The sequence below is a fragment of the Sciurus carolinensis genome, chromosome 5, assembly GCF_902686445.1.
Source record: "Sciurus carolinensis chromosome 5, mSciCar1.2, whole genome shotgun sequence".
In the NCBI taxonomy this organism is placed as follows: domain Eukaryota; kingdom Metazoa; phylum Chordata; class Mammalia; order Rodentia; family Sciuridae; genus Sciurus; species Sciurus carolinensis.
In genome coordinates this window covers 79,778,386-79,789,841 of record NC_062217.1, presented here as the reverse complement: position 1 = coordinate 79,789,841, position 11,456 = coordinate 79,778,386, and the positions used below count along the sequence as shown (strand labels likewise).

The 11,456-nt window shown below is 37.6% G+C and overlaps 1 long non-coding RNA gene across 1 annotated transcript; it reads left to right on the top strand.

Annotated features, from left to right (window-relative positions):
- Positions 1-9,411: 9,411 nt before the first annotated feature.
- LOC124984479 (uncharacterized) lies at positions 9,412-10,507 on the top strand. The gene is made up of 3 exons (XR_007108686.1): positions 9,412-9,522; positions 9,768-9,854; positions 10,463-10,507. It is a non-coding gene; the product is annotated as an uncharacterized LOC124984479 (long non-coding RNA).
- The last annotated feature ends 949 nt before the right edge of the window (positions 10,508-11,456 follow it).

The window sequence follows — 11,456 nt, the reverse complement described above, 5'->3', positions numbered from 1 at the left end:
ATAAGATCAATGCACATAAATCTAAGGCATTTTTATACATAAGTGATGAATCTTCAGAAAGAGAAATTAGGAAAACTACCCCATTCACAATAGCTTTGAAAAAAATAAAACACTTGGGAATCAATCTCACAAAAGAGGTGAAAGACCTCTACAGTGAGAACTACAGAACACTAAAGAAAGAAATTAAAGAAAACCTCAGAAGATGGAAAGATCTCCCATGTTCTTGGATAGGGAGAATTAATGTTGTCAAAATGGCCATACTACCAAAAGTGCTATACAGATTCAATGCAATTCCAATTAAAATCCCAATGATGTACCTTACAGAAATAGAGCAAGCAATTATGAAATTCATCTGGAAGAATAAAAAACCCAGAATATCTAAAGCAATCCTCAGTAGAAAAAGTGAAGCAGGGGGTTTCGCAATACCCGATCTTCAACTCTACTACAAAGCAATAGTAACAAAAATGGCATGGTATTGGTACCAAAATAGAAAGGTGGATCAATGGTACAGAATAGAGGACATGGACACAAACCCAAATAAATACAATTTTCTCATACTAGACAAAGGGTCCGAAAATATGCAATGGAGAAAAGATAGCCTCTTCAACAAATGGTGCTGGGAGAATTGGAAATCCATATGCAACAGAATGAAACTAAACCCATATCTCTCACCATGCACGAAACTAAACTCAAAATGGATTAAGGACCTCGGAATCAGACCAGAGACCTTGCATCTTATAGAAGAAAAAGTAGGTCCAGAGCTTCAACATGTCGGCTTAGGACCAGACTTCCTCAACAGGACTCCCATAGCACAAGAAATAAAAGCAAGAATCAACAACTGGGATAGATTCAAACTAAAAAGCTTTCTCTCAGCAAAGGAAACTATCAGCAATGCAAAGAAAGAGCCTACAGAGTGGGAGAAAATCTTTGCCAATCATACTTCAGATAGAGCACTAATCTCCAGAATCTATAAAGAACTCAAAAAACTCTACACCAAGAATACAAATAATCCAATCGACAAATGGGCTAAGGAAATGAATAGACACTTCACAGAAGAAGATCTACAAGCAATCAACAAACATATGGAAAAATGTTCAACATCTCCAGTAATAAGAGAAATGCAAATCAAAACTACCCTAAGATTCCATCTCACCCCAATTAGAATGGCGATTATCAAGAATACAAGCAACAACAGGTGTTGGCGAGGATGTGGGGAGAAAGGCACACTCATACATTGCTGGTGGGGTTGCAAATTAGTGCAGCCACTCTGGAAAGCAGTGTGGAGACTCCTTAGAAAACTTGGAATGGAACCACCATTTGACCCAGCTATCCCACTCCTTGGCCTATACCCAAAGGTCTTAAAATCAGCATACTACAGAGATACAGCCACATCAATGTTCATAGCTGCTCAGTTCACAATAGCCAGATTGTGGAACCAACCCAAATGTCTTTCAATTGATGAATGGATAAAGAAAATGTGGTATATATATACAATGGAATATTACTCAGCCATAAAGAATGATAAAATTATGGCATTTGCAGGCAAATGGATGAAATTGGTGAATATCATGCTAAGTGAGATAAGCCAATCTCAAAAACCCAATGGACGAATGATATCGCTAATAAGTGGATGATGACACATAATGGGGGGTGGGAGGGGTTAGTGTTAGGGTTAGAGTTAGGGTTAGGGAGGGGGGCAAGAATGGAGGAAGGAAGAACTGTATAGAGGGAAAAGAGGGGCGGGAGGGGTGGGGGGAGGGGGAAAAATAACTAAATGAATCAAACAGCATTACTCTATATAAATTTATGATTACACAAATGGTATGACTTTACACCATGTACAAACAGAGAAACAACATGTATCCCATTTGTTTACAATAAAATAAAAAAAAATAAAATAAAACTAGAATAATGTTCTGTCCTCTGCTACTGGACACATAGTTTTATATATATTTTGTAAATTAAAATTTTTGAATGCAATGAGGTACTGCATCTTTCTGTGGTTAGAAAACTTCCATAGAACTTTATTTCATTTAAGTCATTCAACAACTTGTTATCATCTGTCTGCTATTGGTATGTACTAGGAAGTCAACAGTTAATAGAAATAGAAAAGGAATCTTTTCTAGTGGTATTTGCCGCTTGCCGCGGACCAGCGGGACAAATGACACGTACTATTCAGAAGTTCATGAAGCAGCTTCCCTTTATTCAGATAACACCCTCAATATATAAGCTGTATCATGCATATGCAATTGTAACCAGATATGTCCATCCAATCCTATTAACGGTCAAGCGATCACAAGCTCAAGCATACATGTAAGATATATCTGTCCACGCGCTAGGTGGCTGAACTAATTATCATACAGCCAATGGTAAACACTTCCTGTTTTTCTCAAGGCTCATTCAGCAAGCCATTTGGCTCTCTGCCAGTCACCATCTTTGGATGCATGTGGTGTAACCCTGGGCCCTGGGTCTTGCCCGCCACATTTCCCCCTGTCTGTTTATAAAAGAGACCGTGCCTGTCTTAGGTTGTCCATAGCAGAGCAACATCCTTACCCGTCATTGGACAATGAGGCTCTAGCCCTCATTTCCTGTCTTAGGTTGGTATGAGCTCCCCATGAATCTTACCCGTCTTTGACTACCGGTCTAGCATATTTAACCAGACTTGGGGGGATGAGCCAGCATCAATTGCAACGAAAGCTTGGTGAATAATGGCTGTTTCTCTGCACCGATGTATTCACGTTTTGTATAAACACTATATGCACAGAACAGATACAACACACAATAGACCTCCCCCAGACAAAAACCCAAACCATTCTTTCCCCCACTGAACAGCAGACTGGAGAAATGTGGCCAATTGTAAAAATAGGAGGATATAGAATAGAAGAGTTGGTAAGGGGTACAGGATGGGGCCATGTCTTTACTATCCCCCATTGTTCACGCGAGTCTCCTCCATTAACTTGGTGAGAAATTGCCAACACCATCAGCGGAAGAAACCTCCTCATCTTCTTCCTGTTTTGGGGTCTCTGTTGAGGCCTTGACCAATCTCTCCGGCACCCAAATTGGCGATTGTGTGTCCTGTGGGAAAACACAAACAGACCCTCGGGTCCAGATTAACACCGGATCCGGGTCTTTTCATTTTCCCGATAGAATGTCCTTCCAGAATACTTGAGGTAGATGTTTTTTATTAGGCTCTGAATGACGGTCAGCAGCCAATCGGCCCTCAGAATCGAGATTCAAAAAATTTAAGATGAACAAGGCAACAATTTGTCTTTTGGGGATCTGTATGATGCCCCTATTCGCCCTTTTTGTTTAAAAAGCATGTTTTTAAGTGTTAAATGGGCACGCTCAACAACGCTTTGTCCAGTAGGATTATAGGGAATTCCTGTGACATGTTGAATACCAAAGGTGGAAAGGGATACTTTTAACACCTTAAGGATTAATTTCTGCCACAGATTCAGTAAACAAAGATAAGACCTTGTTAGGGGCATAATTCATGTGAACCCATAGAATAGGACCCTTTTGCCAAAACGCTCCTGTGGGTAACTTATTTGTGGCCAAGACAATGAATGATAAAGACTTAGCTTGGTCAATATGATCAAGATGAACCTTTTCCATAGCTGTTTCAACAAGCTTGAGAGCTGTTCGAGCCTTAGGGGTAAGCACCCGCTTAGAAAGGGGGTCAGAATCACCTTTAAGAATATCAAACAGGGCTGGGGAGATAGCTCAGCTGGTAGAGTGCTTGCCTCGCAAGCACAAGGCCCTGAGTTCGATCCCCAGTACCGCAAAAAAAAAAAAAAAAAAAAAGAATATCAAACAGGGGGCCCAAACTTAAGGTGGGTAAATGAAGTTAAGGTCTAACCCAATTAATATCACCCAAAAGTTTTTGAAAATCATTTAAAGTTCTAAGTTTATCCACCTGAATGGTAATTTTTATGGGTTTAACCATAGTTGCATTTATGATAGATCCCAGGAAGTTTTTGGTATCTGTCATTTGTACTTTATTAATGGCAATACGTAAGCCCCATCTTTCCAGTGACTTTAGTAAGGAATTATAACATTGCTCTAAGACAGGTTTTTCCTTATGAGCTAGCAAAATATCATCCAAATAATGATAGATTAAAAGTTGAGGGTTAATTTGTTGATACACACCGGGGTGGAAATTAATCTGATTACCTTGCCCTTCATATGGTCCTTAGCCTGTCAGCATGTTTAGATTCCATTGAGGATTGCCCGCAACTGCATTACGTCGGGCAGTATCAGAACATGTCTCCTGGTTAGCCACCTTCCATTTTAATATGGTTGCGCTTTTGTTAGGATTGGAAGTCATACCCAACCCCCTTAAAGTCTGATCTGCCTATTGAAGTGGCCAGGCTTTGGGCCATTCTGTAATTTTGATAATACTTTTGTCAGTCCCAGTATCTAATAAGCCCCCAAAACTTTTGCCTTCTATCATTAACTTTGTCATAGGTCTATCCTTTAAACCCCAGGTTAACATGACCATATTTTGGCCAGTAGAACCTAATCCTTTATTTCCCCTAATAATATTTTTTGATGGATATTGATCATGGCAGCTGGGTAAGACCAACAATTGTGCTATGCAATCACCCTGAGCTATTATTGCTACACCTTTTGAAGAACCAAGGATTTTTATTTCTCCTGTAAAATCAGGGTCTATAACTCCAGGGACAATATTTAATCCTTTTAAAGCAGAAGAACTCCTCCCCAGAACTAGTCCCACTGTTCCTTTAGGTAATGGGCCGACAACCGAAGTTGGTATTGGTTGTACTCCCATCTCTGGAGCTAATACTGCTCTGGTGGAGGCACAGAGGTCTGAACATCTACTTTCTCTTTCAGAAGCTCGACTTGATTATTCTTTTTTTTACAGTTTCTAATATCTTTTCCCCTTCTCTTAACTGTTCTTGAAATTTTGGTTTTTTGGAAGTCAGACAGAAACGAACTAATGTCCATATCGCCACAACAACAACAAACAGAAACGAAACAAGAAAAGGTAACACAAATAACACCTTACACATATTCATTTACTTATAGGACGTCCTTCGCTGTCTCTTGGGACAGCCTTTCATTACATTCCCTCTCTAGGGGAATCTTCCATTAAAACCTTAAGGCCACCATTTCCTCAAATAGGGAAACCTTCTCGTTAATTACACTAGCGAAACTGTCTTTTATTTACCTGAGGGCTCACCATTCCTGGTACGGGACGCCACTTGTCGCTTGCCGCCAACCAGCGGGACAAACCACAAGTACTCTTCAGAAGTTCATGAAGCAGCTTCCGCTTTATTCAGATAACACCCTCAATATATAAGCGGTCTCATGCATATGCAATTGTAACCAGATATGTCCATCCAATCCTATTAACGGTCAAGCGATCACAAGCTCAAGCATACATGTAAGATATATCTGTCCACGCGCTAGGTGGCTGAACTAATTATCATACAGCCAATGGTAAACACTTCCTGTTTTTCTCAAGGCGCATTCAGCATGCCATTTGTCTCTCTGCCAGTCGCCATCTTTGGATGCATGTGGCGTAACCCTGGGCCCTGGGTCTCGCCTGCCACAGTGTTCATATTCTGCTGAGCAATTCAAACTTTAAAACCTTTCAAATATATAGAGTGGAGAAGCAACTACAACAGCAGTAGAAGTCTGGTTCTCAATAAGACAGGGAGGTCCAAGTCTATCCTGAAAGTCTCTTTCAGGGCTTTGACTTGTTTCACCAATCACATTGCCCTATTATTTAAAATGTTACTGAGGAAGACTTGGAATTAAAATGGACTGTGTTTTCCTCAGTATGAATCTGCATGGATTTCTTTTTTATTGATGAGTAGAAATACTAGTTTCGGAAAAAGCATGAATTAGAAAACACTAGCTTAACAGTAGATGTCTATAGGTACATGTGAGAGTAAATTCTCAGATCTAACTATTAAGCTTGTTAAGAGAATCATTCACAATATTGTACAGAAGAATGGCAAGCACGGATTAATCAGGAATTCTGTCAAGTGGAGGCCATTTTAAAAAGATTTAGCTCTACATATGAATTCCATTTTATTCTTGATCCATAAATGACCATGGCCAAAGATACCTACTATGTTTATGTTACAAAGTCTGAGAAATCATCAGAAATGATCCATGGCATCATGAGACCTTTCCACATATCATTTTCCTTAATTTAATAATTCTTCAAAATTATACTGCAGTTGTAATTGGACAATCCCTTTTAAATTTATTGTCTCAGGTAAATGCCTGCCTTGTGTAGGGAGTATAATGATTATAGAAAGCACATGGCAGATCCATGTCTCTAATTCCTTCTACTGAACCACCTCGATCACTTTACTATATTCATTTAAATTACTATAGTAAATGTATCCTCTGCATACTAGTTGTGTTGCTTAAATTAAATGACTGCTATAATTATCAGCATTTATCTGTTCAACAAATATAGGTTCTTATGATTATCAACTTTTAGAGAAGTTAGATAAGTGGAAAAGGTACAAAAATGAAAGTTTATTGGAAACTAAAATCACAAAATATATGACTATTATTATTTTGTAGATGATTTCTAAAAAAAAAAAAAAAACCAATTAAGGATATCGTATTGTGAGAAATACATGCAAGTCCACTATTTCAAGGACTTTTAAATTTGTATTTCTCATTATCTAGAAACTAACTCCCACTGGTTTAGCTTATAAAACTCACAAATCTCACATGAAGATTGTTTATCTGGTGTGTATCAGAGTATAACTCTACTATTTATTCTGCCTCATTACATTTGTAGGTAGCATTATAGTCAGTTAATATGCTGATGTGTGGTTCAATTTGCTGCAAAAAAATTTAGTTCATCACTTTTCAGTGCAAATGAATCATGCAAATATGTTTTCTTTTTAATTATTTTTTTATTTTTACATACTGCATTTTGATTCACTGTACAGAAATGGGATACATCTTTTTGTTTTTATGGTTGTGCATGATGTAGATGCATACCATTTGTGTAATCATACATGTACATAGGGTAATGATGTCTGTCTCATTCCACCATTTTTCATGCCCCTGCCCCCTCCTTCCTCTCATTTCCCTCCATGTAATCTAAAACATTTTCAATGCTCCTGTGATTTCACCTTTCCAAATAATTACTTCTATTTCAAAGACTGACATGAGCAATTTCAGAGATTAAATTTGAGGAAACTCTCTAATAATCCTTAATAACAGTAGACTGGGAATTGGATGATGAAAGAATATACAATACTGAATACCTGCAAATTCCTACACTCCAAGAATTATGAAACTCTAAAACTTAAATAGAAAAGAAAATATTGTGACAGCCAACAGCATGTTATACTTTCCAGGGAGCATAAATACATCACCTGGAATATTATAATCAGGAAGGCACTAGTCTGAACAAAAAAGATATAAACAAGAATGAAAAATCTCAACTTCTGGCTAACTTGAGTGGCTAAGGGTATTTATTTATTTATTTATTTATTTGCCAGTGTCAACTGTAGCATCATCTTATTTGTATAGGCTTACAACTTTTCTATCTTTTCTAATTTTTAAAAAATAAGATCAATCTAGTTTTGCTGAGAAGCACACTTTTCTTATTTGTGTCCTAGTAGGAAAAAGTATTCATTTGGGTATAAAACCAAATAGCATACCTGTTTTTAAAAAATACTTATAAACCAAATAATTTCCCCCAACTTAATGATTACTTAGATCTGTTCCATTTACCTAAAGAATTAGGATCATATTGTTAATAATCCAAAGATGTCCCTGTAAGAGTGGACTTTAATCAAAAAATTAACAATATCAGCAAAGCTATTTCCAGTTTAATTGAATGAGTGTGATGTTCTTTTTGTATTAATACATACACAATTCCCACCAAATAAACTGTTCAGTGTTTATTCTGAAGTGGCACATTTAATAAATATATCTTTAATATACCAATGTGAGCTTATATAAAGGTAGAATGTACATTCATATATATGTTCATCAGTATTATAAAATGTTTATGTGGCAATATAATAGATTACTAGAGCTTTACCATCATTCATTTACTTCTGAGTGTTTATTCACAAACTTTGACTGAAAAATAAATATTAAAAGTGTTACTTTGATTAGTAGCAAAATTGTCAAGAATCTTTTTATACTTCTTGGATGTCAAAACTTTAAGTATGTTATTTATATATGTATGTGTGTGTTTTTATGTATGTGTGTGTGTGTGTGTGTGTGTATACAACAAACTTCTAATGTCATTTTAAGTCTGGAATACAATGTACAGCAATTTTGTTTCCCATGTGCAAACAGACTTTTTTTGAAGTTCCTCTAGTGGACAGTTCCTTTATGAAAGTTGAAATAATTAACATACAATTATTTATATGTATATTTAATATACAGTAGCTAATGTTTCAAATTACGGAGTTCAAATGTATTGCTTTTGATGAATAATACTTAAGACATTAAATTTTCAAAATGTCAAATGTATGCCATCATTGCCATTAGTAAGATGGTAATTAAATAAAGCTGTTCTGAATATGTATTTTTAAATAATAAATATAGATCAGTAAATGCTTCAGTCTTTCTCAGAAGCTTTCACATACTGTGCACATTTTTTAAAAGTGAAAGAGATGAGAGGTTTCAGTTGCAGAACCAACGGTAAAGTGTACCCCACTGTGAAGGTGGTACTACTGCACGGGACTACTTGCTAGCATAAGACCCAGGAGACTCTGGCAATTCAGAGCAGGGAGCCACCCTGCCAAACAAGGATAACCTTGATCAGACACCCTGCTCACACCTGAATGTCCTGACAGTGTCATATTACTTTGTAAGTTTTCACCTGACTGCAATTTTCATTAAGGACAGGTCAGTAACACGGAAGACTGGATTGATTACAAAGGCTTCAACACAAATTTTTCTGGAAAACCTGATTTTTGCTCCAGTTTGAAAATCCCTCTAAATCACTGCCACTAAATTAGTGAACATCTGTCAAGATGTCTTTTACAAGTGAGAACCTCGAATTTAAAATTTGATCATGCTAAAATTTTAAATTCAGCCGGTTTCACTGCACACATTTATTTCCTAAATTCCGTGAAGAAATCAAATAGGCTGAGAACTCAGGTGCTCTTGCTCTTTTTGTTCTCATTTGATTGTCATATTATAATATACATCACGTTGAAGAATTCTTGCCCATGACAGAATGTTTAATGACAGTGCGGTCTAGCCCACCTGGTAGTTTACTGCAGGCGATCAGATCCCATTTCCCGCAGCTGTGGCTCTGTTCAGAGAGCACACCACAGCTGAAATGCTCGAGTTACAAGGCGCCAATGATTGGCTCTTGGTGATCCACTCTTACACAAGTTTGCTCCCTGTGGAAGGGACTATTTTACAGTCCCTTTGTACACAAAAGGAAGAGCTTGTTTTGGTAGGAAGCAGCTTGGAAGGGGCTCGCTCGTCCTGACGTACTTTGGTAGCTGTCCACACTGTACCGGGTCCTCATCTGCCTCTTGATGACAGCATGTAAGGCACGAGCACGGGACTCCTCAAGCCCTCTGTTTTTACCGGTGGTCTCGGGACTGAGAGGTCTCCTTGGAGGAGAGGAAAGCGCTTGCTCCCAAATTTTGCTGGTAGTGGTCGGGTATGGTGCTGGCGGTGGTCATTTCTCTCCGTGGGTGAAAGTGCCCTCTGGGCCTGTGTCGCAGTAGTGGTTTTGGTTTCCTGGAAGACATGTGTGCGATTTCAACAACAAAGTCATCTCTTCCCAGGTAAAATGCATCCTTTCCTTCTTCCTTCCACCGGTACTTACCTCCTACCTGTCTCCCCGCTTCCCCTGCTGCACCATCCACCCGCAGGTAAGTCCCCAAGGTGTAGCACCAGCGCCCTGAAGCATGCGCCACCCTGAGGTTCAGAGGCATGGAACTGTTGCCACTGGCTTTCTGGGTGACCCTTTGCAGGGAAAGAGAGGAACCAGAAGCTACAGGAAGGCACCTAACAACTCAGTTTTAAACCTGTTAAAACCACAGGGCAAATTTCTTATGCCTAGAGACTTGTGCACTCAACAATGGACTCATGAAAGATCATTCTTTAGTACACTGAGGTCATGAAGCAGTGCTGTTCTCAAGAGGCCCAGTGTATTCCCCGCCCCGTTTACTGTGTTCTTGTAAGGAGATATATTGTTAAGTTTGGGGGAGCAACTGGATTTTATTTGCTAATTATTTGTTTTGATTTTTTTCCATGTAGGCTTATCAGGGGTATTAATAATTCCCCTATCTCCTGAGGTTTCAGTGCCAATCGTATATTTATTTTATAAAGCAAGTGGAGATTTTTTTTCACTAAAATGGTCTTTGTAAGATTAGTATTATTTTATTTCTTTAAATGTTACAATTCCTCAGTAATTTTTGTTTACCAAAAGATGTCTTTATATCATGGCTTTTAATGACAAATTTAATTTCTTTAACAGATATTGAACTGCACAGATTTTGTTTCTCCATATGTCCCAATTGGTAAGTTGCATTTTTCAAAGAATGTGAAAAACAATTTGTCTAGTTCATCTATCAGATTTACTGGCATGAAAGTATTTATTATATTCCTTTCTCTTGCTATCTGTAGTATCTGTTATAATGTTCTCCTTTTCCTTAGTTCAACTCTCTCTGTTTTCATTAGTCCTGTCTGGCTAGGGTGATATCAATTATATTAATCTTTTCAAAAGACCTTATTTTAGGGGCTGGGATTGTGGCTCAGTGGTAGAGTATTAACCTAACACTGCGTTTGGTCCTCAGCACCACGTAAAACATAAAAATAAAATAATGTTATTTAAAAAGTTTTTTAAAAGAACCCTATTTTAATTTTCAAAACAACTCCCTGATTTAGGTATGATGATGACTGAATAATACTACATTTTTTTCCTTCCCACTGGCTTAATTATATTTGTTGAAAAAATAAAATTCTGCTAATTAAATAGAAAAAAGGGAGATGATTGAATACTATTAAAAGCTGATAAATTGGATTAATTTAAGAGAGACTTTTTAAATTGACATATCTTTGTTGCTTGTAAGAGTGCCTCAGTGAATGATCCTGCCATTCACTGTTCAGTTCACTCAGAGGATATTTCTTGGAAATTGGCTTAACAGACCAAACTATGTGGTATTGGTGGTGGTGGTGGTGTGTGTGTATCAGGTGGGGGTTGGGTATTTTGATACTAAATTGTGATGAATCTGCACCTTAGAAAGGAGGAATTGATTTGTATAAACAGCCAACACAAATGGAAGCCAGTTTTTTTTTTTTCACAGACTGCATTTTGATTCATTGGACACAAATGGGGTACATCATTTTGTTTCTATGTTTACGCATGAGGTAGATTCATACCATTCATGCCAGCTTGTTAATAAAGAAGAAAGGTTGATAGTTTGGAAGAAAAGTGATCAGAAATAATGATAATGTCCTATGATATACAT